This window comes from Abramis brama (assembly GCF_963993115.1).
Source record: "Abramis brama genome assembly, chromosome: 6".
NCBI lineage: Eukaryota > Metazoa > Chordata > Actinopteri > Cypriniformes > Leuciscidae > Abramis > Abramis brama.
The window spans coordinates 4,492,373-4,502,321 of NC_139968.1; the positions used below are offsets into that span (position 1 = coordinate 4,492,373).

At 37.6% G+C, this 9,949-nt stretch overlaps 1 long non-coding RNA gene across 1 annotated transcript; it reads right to left on the bottom strand.

The window, feature by feature from the left end:
- Positions 1-7,774: 7,774 nt before the first annotated feature.
- Positions 7,775-9,118, bottom strand: LOC311085517. The gene is made up of 2 exons (XR_014606858.1): positions 8,753-9,118; positions 7,775-8,671 (listed from the first exon to the last, which is right to left on the bottom strand). It is a non-coding gene; the product is annotated as an uncharacterized lncRNA (long non-coding RNA).
- Between the last annotated feature and the right edge of the window lie 831 nt (positions 9,119-9,949).

Consider the following 9,949-nt stretch of genomic DNA (forward strand, 5'->3'; position numbering starts at 1 on the left):
TGCCAAAACACAAACAAAATTCACAAAAATAAATAAATAATTATAATAATTGTAAAAACAAAATGCCACGTCACTTCCTGTGAGCTCTCTAACGCCCTTAAGGTGGTATGGCCGTAAGCGAAATCTGCTGCCAAAAATGGGCTTTTTGAAGAAACTCAGAGACTCTTTGTTTAAAAGACTAGCCCAACCCTGCTTAGCTTCCGAGATCAGACGAGATCGGGCGTTCTCAAAGTGGTATGGCCGTAAGCTAAATCTGTTGCCAAAATCAGGCTATTTAAAAGGTTAGAACATTAGTGAAGTAAACTAAAAAGCTTACAGCACCTGGTATTCCCAGGCGGTCTCCCATCCAAGTACTAACCAGGCCCGACCCTGCTTAGCTTCCGAGATCAGACGAGATTTTTTTTTTTTTTATAAACATTTTCAGTTTTAAGTACATTTACTGTTGTAAAACACCATTTACAAGCCAACATAAAAAAATAAAACCTTTAACATTTACCACTCAAAACATTTTTACATTAGCAGCATACTCCAGGTACTTCTGATGTCACAAAATTATCAAAACAGTCCACCTTGTCCACCATTTCCAAGTAACTGCACAGTATTTGTAAATACTCCTCCAATTAACTTTTAAATACCATCCATAGATTTACTTTAAATTTCTTCTGTTTCACAATGTTTCTTCTACTCCATATTAAGTACTTTGCCAATGCCAATATTAAATGTATTACTTTCTTATTTTTACATTTAACATTAACACCAAACATCATTAGTTCATTCCAATTAATTTGTTCTTCCCTGACATTTCCCATTAACTTCAGCACAATTTTCTTTAAAATTCCCATAAATTCTTCCAGTTCTGTACAATGTAAGTATAAAATTCCTTCATTCTTTTCCTCACATACTTAACATATTGCATTCTGTGCCATTCCAATTTTACCTCATTTCTGAAAAAAAATCATGTTGTCTTATTTAATAGTCTAAACATTCTACTTTGACATCCAGATACTTCCAATTGATATTACTCCATATCTGCTTTTCATCAATTTCAGGAAATATATTTTGCCAGAAATGGTTTGCTATTGGTTTTCTAAAAACAGAATCTCCAAAAACAAATATAAAACACTTTCACAGTACATAATTTAAAGGGCACCTATTATGCAAAATTCACTTTTACATGGTGTTTGAACATAAATGTGTGTTGGCAGTGTGTGAGCAAAACCACCCTAGAATGATAAAAATCCACCCAGTGTTTTTTTATACAATCTCCATAAATCATAAGCACTGTCTCAGAATGAGCTGTTCTAAGATTCTATGCAATGTGACGTAGAATTGCACAAGCCCCGCCCACGACGGTTGATTGACACTGGAGTTTGTGCATAGACCCGCCCTGAGTGAGCTGGACACAGAGTCTGCCGAACACCGCAACTGAGAGTTTCTGTTCTGATATTATCAGATGAGATTGTCCTGGCTCTGTAGCACGAGCTCGTGAGGCTCCGCCCCCTGTCTCGGCAGCAGCAGTTCATTTGCATTGAAAGGGCACACACTAAAACGGCACATTTTTCTGAGCCCCAAAAAATGACAATTTAAACATGCATTTTTACATACATGTAAAAAATGATCTGTTGGGTATTTTGAGCTAAAACTTAACATACATACTCTGGGGACATCAGAGACTTATTTTACATCTTGTGAAAAGAGTCATAATAGGTGCCCTTTAAAATCCAAATGCTTTTCCCCTACTACAACTAAAACCTCCATTTTGTTATATTAACTCTCTTTAATCTCTATTCTTTTTTTTTTTCTTTTTTTTTTTATTTATTTATTTGAATGGGACAATGCATATGAATGAACATAGCTTTTCAGCAACGTACATATGCCAAAGTTAGCCCCCAGGCTATTTTACATTTGTAGTCCCATGTGAGGTCATCAACAATACCTAGTGACACGGCTAAACATCTAATTTAAACATGATTCAACTTAATTTAAAAGACACAACAATTAACAACAACATAAGAAATGCCGCCACTAGCAGACAGGGCATCTAATATGGCACACTCATACATGACGGACACACACATGTACACATACACAGTAAAGTGCTACTCAAAGTGCATTAAGTGCATTATCAATTTCTTAAAGTGCTATTAGATGCTGCAAAGTGCTGGATCTAGTTTGGTATACATACATACACTAATAAAATAATACAATGAACCGTACTCATTTATCTAAGTTACAAAAGTTATCATTAGTGGGCACATAACTGATTTGTTTTAAGCCATTGTTTAAGTTGGTTCTTAAAACTAGGGAAAGTCGGGCTTTCTCTCACAGCAACCGGTAATTTGTTCCAGATCTCTGTCCCCTTGATTGATAGTACATATTGTCCGAATGCTGTACGTCTGTAAGGCACCACACAATCACCTCTCGTGCAGGCCCTGGTTATACTTCTGCCTCCGCCCGTTGTTTTCACTTTAATGTAATCATTTAGTGGGGGTGGGGCAAGACCATGTAGGGTCTTATATATAGCACATGCATATTTGAGCTTTAAGAAATTTGCAAAGCTTAGTAGGTTATATTTTTGTAATATTAAGCAGTGATGATATGAGAGTGGTTTCCGGTCTAAAATCTTTAGAGCTTGTTTGAAAAGTGACTCCATTTTTTTGAGCGTTGTGGCATTTGTGAGTGACCAGTTTGTAAAACCATATTCAATATGAGAAAGGATCATAGAGTGAAGAAACATTTGAGCTACTTTATGTGACAGAGATGGTCTAATATATCTAAAGTTTGCAAGATTAAATTTTACAGTTTTTGATAAGCTTTTTATATGATTTTTAAAAGACAGTGTTGGATCTAATACAATGCCAAGGTATTTGAATTCGTGTACAATCTGTAGTTCTTCTCGGTTTAAAAATATATTTGAGCGAGTCATTTCAATCTGCCGCTTAGAAAACATCATACAAACAGTTTTTTTAGGGTTCAGTAGTAGACATGATTTGATGAGCCACTCCTGTACACGGCTCAGTGCAGAAGTAAGTGACTGAGAAGCTTCTTGAACAGTTTTTGCATGCGTAAAAATTACTGCGTCATCTGCATACATTAAAATATTAACGTTTTGGCATACTGTAGGCAGGTCGTTAATGTATAAAGAAAAAAGAATAGGTGCAAGTATGGAGCCTTGAGGAACCCCTACTGGACATTCTAAATAGGGAGATTTAATGTTGTCAATAGAGACACAGTGTATTCTGTTGGCTAAGTACGAGGTCATCCAGCTGATGGCTTGTTCGGAGAAATTGAAATGTGTTAATCTAGACAGGAGCATCTGATGATTGACAGAATCAAATGCCCTTTTCAGATCTAGAAAAACAGCACCAACAACAGGATGAGTGTCTAAAGAATGTTTAACCTTTTCCATAAACACATTAACAGCTGTTTCAGTTGAATGATGAGCACGAAAACCAAATTGCATTGGATGCAAAGGGGAGCCGCATATATTTAGATGGTTTATTAATTGTTTTGCTATCCATTTTTCAATAACTTTTGATATAACTGGCAAGATGCTGATTGGTCTATAATTATTTATATCTAATCTACTCCCTGATTTAAAAATTGGTGTGATTGTGGCCATCTTCCAGTCTGGTGGAACAACAGATTGTTTTATTGATAAATTAATCATATGTGTAATGGGGCAAACTAAAGACTCTTTATGCAATTTGAAGAAATGTGTGTCCAGACCAAACTGATCCTTAGCTTTGGAATTATTTAACTCGTCAATGATGGATGCCACATCTGGTTCCGTAATATCTTTTATCATAAATATAGGCTGTGTGCAGTTTACAGGAGAAGAAACACATTCAGGTGTGATGAATAATTGAGCTATTTCTTGGACAGAATTTTTAAAAAATGAATTTAACTCAGACGCTAGAGTGAATGGATCTTTCACCACTACATTATTAATTTTAAGTTCAGTTAATTTATCTTGTTTATTCTGTTTGCCAGTTAGTTTATTAATGCTTTGCCATATTTTTTTCCCATTCCCTTTTGCACTATCAATAATATTCATAAAAAAATTAGATTTGGCCCTCCGCATTATTTGGATAACTTTATTTCGTGCTGAGGTGAATTGTTGTCTGTCTGAGGTAAGGCCAGTTTTAATCGCCCTTTTTAGTAATTGATCTCTTCTCTTCATTTGCAACCTACAATCATTGTGAAGCCATGGTATGGCATTGTCAATTGTTCTTCTATGCCTCACCTTTTTAATAAATGATGCCATAACCATTTTAACCTTGCTGTGGAAAATTACACTCTTGTCTATAACATCTTCGCTTGCGATTAGATAAGCCCAATCCTGCTCATTCAGGGCTATTTCCACATTTTGATGTTGACTTTTAGGGATTATATTATGACACAGAGAATTATTTGAAACAATGGAGTTACAAGATCGTGTTTTCGTTAATTTTCGTGAAAAAAAGATTCCATTGTGATCAGACAAACCAGTTAAAAGGTTGTAGGTTTTAATAATTCTTTCAGGTTTGTTTGTAAAAATTAGGTCTATTGTTGTTTTGGAGCGATTAGTTATTCGGGTTGGCGTTTTGATTAATTGTTCCAAATTAAAATAGTCAGTTATGTGTTTAAGGTTTTTCCTTTCTTTCTTATTATCCCAGTTAATATTAAAATCACCTATTAAAATTAACTCTTTTTTCAGATTAGTAAGATTGATAAGGGTTTTGAGATCGCTATAAAAATCTATTTTAGCTGATGGTTTACGATACATGCATATGACTGTAAAAGTCATTTCTTTAGAAAGTATAATCTCTACTCCCACACACTCAAGGTTAATGTCATCAGACCATACAATCTTATTACATTTAAGAGTGTCTTTAACATACAATAAAACCCCCCCTCCCTTCCCCTGACCCCTATCCTTTCTAAAAACATTGTAACCGGGAATTGTTATTGCTGCCTCAGGTGATGAAGAAGTTAACCACGTTTCTGTTAATCCTAAAAAGGAAATATTTGATTGAATTAAAAGATGCTCTAACTGTTCCCGTTTGGGAATCATGCTTCTAATGTTTAGGTGTCCACCAAGTAGCCCTTTAGGTTTACAGCATGGATCCCAAATCATCTTTGCCTGATTTATAGTCTGAAAAATTCTTAATCCCCTATGTTTCTTGAAAACTGTGTTTTTGTGTTTGACTGTAGTTATCATAACTTGCTTGTATTCATTGCTGCAGTTTATACCTAATGAAGTAGATAACGTTTGGCGATTGCCGTCTAAAATCTGTGCTGCTTTGCTGGTACCTTGAGCTGGTCTTGCCATTTCTGCGTTGGTGTCCGGGTGTTTCGAATCGAGATGTATGTCCAATTGTTGGGCAACATGTTGAAGGTGCAGACCCACAGGTGAAGCCGCTGCCGCGCCGCCGACCCGGCGCTTTCGGTCCACACGAGCCAGGCCCGGAGCCAATCGCATGATCGGTGCGCCGCTAGTACAGCGCCTCTGATCGACATGAGCAGATCCCGCGGACCAGGCACACTCCACTGTTTTAAAGGAACACTCCACCGTTTTTTGAAATAGGGCTTATTCACATACTTTCATACATTTAGATAGGTGGATAAATGCATTTTTGTCTCAGTGCATGCATTGTTTTAGTTTGACAGGGTCGGCGCTAGCTTAGCACAATGAATGGAATCCTTTGTTGCCAGCTAGCATGGCCTGAGTAAAAGTGATTAAAAAAAATTAAAAAAACCCACGTAATTACTTCTTGTGGCCTGCGTATTCACAACGAGTACAAATAGCGATGCAGATTAACACTAGGCGATTTCCTAGGCAGATATTGACTTGGGACTATATTAGGGGGAAGCACAGGCGAAGCACTGCTGCTTAGGCGAAGCACTGCTAGTACTTGGGCGCAGAGATATCACGCAACACATGAAATCCCACGACTTCCGTCAACATACCGGTGTGAATAGTAGCTGCCTGGATATTTTCCCAACAGTACATGAATGGCGATGAACATGGCTGATTTTGTGTGAGCCAGAACCATACCTATATGTACAAGAGTTTACAGAAAATGAGTGGAAATAGAACGACAGGAGGAGGTTGCGGTCGCTCAACAGCCCGAGGACGTGAGGATGAGAGCCAACACGAACTGGTGGTGTGAATGTGGGGGAATATGCCGACTGAAATAGAGTGTCTGTGCTGTGGCGAGTGGGACAAGTTACTGCCGTCGATGACCAGGCTCAACGCGTCAGATCAAGATGAGCGTGCCCGCAGTTGTGTCACAGCTACCGAGGATTTCACGGCGCTGATCCATCCGGCAGTACTCGATTTTTTTTTCCGGTGTGATAAAGTGAACTGGAAAAAACGCCCCACGCCGAATAGACCAAATGGACAGCTGTCCACAGAGTAAGTGATTATTTTAAACATGACACATGTATAGTAAACTGCTTGTAGCCTTCTCCTCATAGTAGTTATACTAAAACTCCTGAGCCTAACTCGGTGAGAGAAATATAGCTAACTTAGCCCTGAGTCATTTCATTTTACAGGTAACGATAACAGCGATTTTTATTTTAGTTTGGTTGTTCATGCTAAACAGGTTGAATTCAACATGAGGTTACACTAGAGGAGGCTAACGTTATTTGAACCGTAGTCTATATACAGCTTCTCAGCATCTATCTTACAACCGAATAAAGACACAGATTAACATAAGGAAGAGTAATAAAAGACAACTTACATGTGCACTTTGTTCTGCCTGTGCTTTGAAAATAGATGGGATGGGACAGCCGTATGTTTCAGACGTAACTTAGTACCGTCTTTCTGAGCCCATATTCCATTTTTTAACTTAGTCAACAGTAACTTAGTCCTCCGGTGCAAAATGCTCTTCGCAAAATGCACTTACTGTTTAATTTTGTAGAGAGGCGTTGAAGTACAGATCTCCAGAGCAGCTAGCCATTTATTTCTCAGTTCCACATTCGATGGAATTCTGTGAAGCATTACATTTGTGTATGTCCTTTGCTTGTTCTCAAGCAAAAGTTATTTTGCTACGCAGGTAATTACCATGTTTGCTGTAACTATAGCTGTAACTTCTCAAAATAAACAATCCAAAAGCGAAGACACTCGGTGCAGGTCACGCGTGTTGTTCTTCTTCTGTGTTTTGACTCGTTGCAATGCACACCGGTATGTTGACGGGGTAACACTTTAGAATAATGGTCCGTAGTTAACAAGTAGCTATGCAGGAAGTAATAGGTAGTACTGCATTAACACCGAACTTAATACTATTAACTAATATGGAAGCAATATTAACTAAGCAGTAAGTAATATCTAATTTAGTACAAAGGTAGTTCCTTGGTAGGTATTTGATTATTACTAAAGAAATGTATCCTCACTGAGAACTACTTGTGAACTAAGAAAGAATAACCAATTAATTACTAATCACAAAAGTAACATGTCTAAAAAGTGAACAATTGTGGGGTTTTTTTTTTACTCTTAACATGGTCATAACATTTCAGAAGCTTGTGCCTCAAATGGGTTCTTAGTGGAAACCAGTTTATATTTCCCCAAATACATTAGCTACAGGTTGAGATTGTGACTACTACTCTTGCCAAAGGATGGACGTGTAACGTGGCGATGTAATTTTTTGAAACACAAGAGCAAGTTTTTATTTCCTAATAAAGAAAGTCCGACTACGCCACCCCAGGGGTTAGCCCCAGGGAAAATACTCAAACAATGAGCAAAGCACACAGGTTCGGTTCCCTCATAGAATTAGGCAAGAGACGTGAGTAATACAAAAATACAAATGTTTATTAATAGAAAAATACTTTAAAATGTTGGACACTGAAACCCACTTTAAACTAAACAATAAGAAAAACATGCAGAAACAGAAACTAAATACCGGCAGGCCTGAGGCTCCCAACGTCAGGAAGCAACGTGGGGTTTGATTTTACAGAGCACACTTCCACACGCACACCCCGTGTCACTTAATCACACAATCACACACTCAACAGTGTACACTGCACACGATAAAGCACCACCACCAGGAGGAGGAAGAGCAATCCAACCGTGGGACCCCAGCGCCTGCAAAATGAAAAGAGACCATAAAATTCATAAAGAAAAATAATAACCAGATGGACATCAATAAAGCAAATCCTCACAACAATAAATGTAAATGACAAAAATAAAAAAACCATTCAAGCACAGAAAAGTCAATTAGTTGGTCACCTGATTAATACAAGACAATTTTAGCTCAATAAAGGTTCACACACACACAAATTGTACTTATAGATGGTTGATCACATGAACCAAGCAATTAAATGGTTTGATTAAATATTTCACGCAGTTAAATGGCTTTACAGTAGTAAGAATGAAATGAAAATAAAAATCAAGTTAACTAAACAAACTATACTTCCACAAGATTAGAAGTTAGTTAACAGGAAACAAACAAAACAAAAGTTATGAAATCAAACAAAAACATAGAGGGCAGCTAAGTGGAAGGAACCAACTAGTCCCCCACACAATCCAGGAATATAAAGCGGGTCAACTATAACGCCACGATAAGAACCAAACGAGCAGTCCCCTTCTCTTTAGTGATGATCGCGTCGGCGCGGCCGTATTAACCGCAGCACTTTAGTAGCGCAAACACAGTAGCAACAATCACGGCACAGAACGAGAGGGAGAATCCTATAACAAACAAACAGAGATGTTACCAATCGTAAATTATACTATCCCCACTCCCAGTCATAGTAACGTATAAACACTTACCATCAGGAGATCACGCTAGATAGCACGCTTAATAGACACGGATTGGTCAGTCATGCCCACCCGTTACACAATGGAATACAGGGAATCACGCCTATTTGATATCCGAAGGGAATGTTAAACCCACACAGCCATTTCAGCACCATATCACAAGCTCTTAACAATAAATATTACCTGTGAGGTGAACAGTCATCAGACCCATTAAACAGCACGGAGGGCACCGCACCAAAGCGGCACTAATTGATAACAATGATTTAAAAAGTTATGCATAGGAAAACTCCAAAAAGGATCGACCATTAAAACACAGCTCGCTTACCTACAACCACCGTCGACACTAGCAAACAACCAGGGAAATCGGGCGTGACGCATCACAGGTGACAGCCAATCAGACTTAAATGCAAGGTACTACTTGCTGATAGGATGACACTGCTGTCAATCACCTGATACCGTTACAGACGCATGTTCTGTTTATTTCAAACTTAAACATAGAATAATACTAATAATGATAATTTGTTTAAAATTTTAAACAATTAGGAACTGATGCTGACACTCATGATTGGATTAGTTCACTATTATGAGCTCTTGAGTGTCAGTTCAATATGTCTCAGACTCCAAAGACCTACCTTTATGTTACAGTAGCCGCCAGAGGAGGACTTCTCTTTAGGATATAAATATAAACATTGATGTTCTCTTGTCAAAAACAATTTGCATCCTTAATGAAGAAATTGGCTGCATTTATGTTGCGATAATCGCAAAACCACATCTTCCAGATTACAATGTTTGTTAGAATATTACTAGTGCCTGTACAGTATGTGTTAAATATAAAATTAAATAACTTGTATTACTTGTGAAAAACATGCTAACTCCTCACTAATTACTCAAGCGTTACCTTGTTATCCCGCAGGAACTACTAGTGATGTGGCCCATTATTTTAAAGTGAAAAACATGCTAACTCCTCACTAATTACTCAAGCGTTACCTTGGTATCCCGCAGGAACTACTAGTGATGTGGCCCATTATTTTAAAGTGAAAAACATGCCAACTCCTCACTAATTAATCGAAATTAATGTTTTGACTCTATTGCATTCAAGACCCATAATACACTAAAACACAACATAAATTCACAAAATATATCAATTTTATTAGCTTGATGTAATCCAAATATTTAGAATCCATACGTTGTTTGCAAGAAACAGATCCA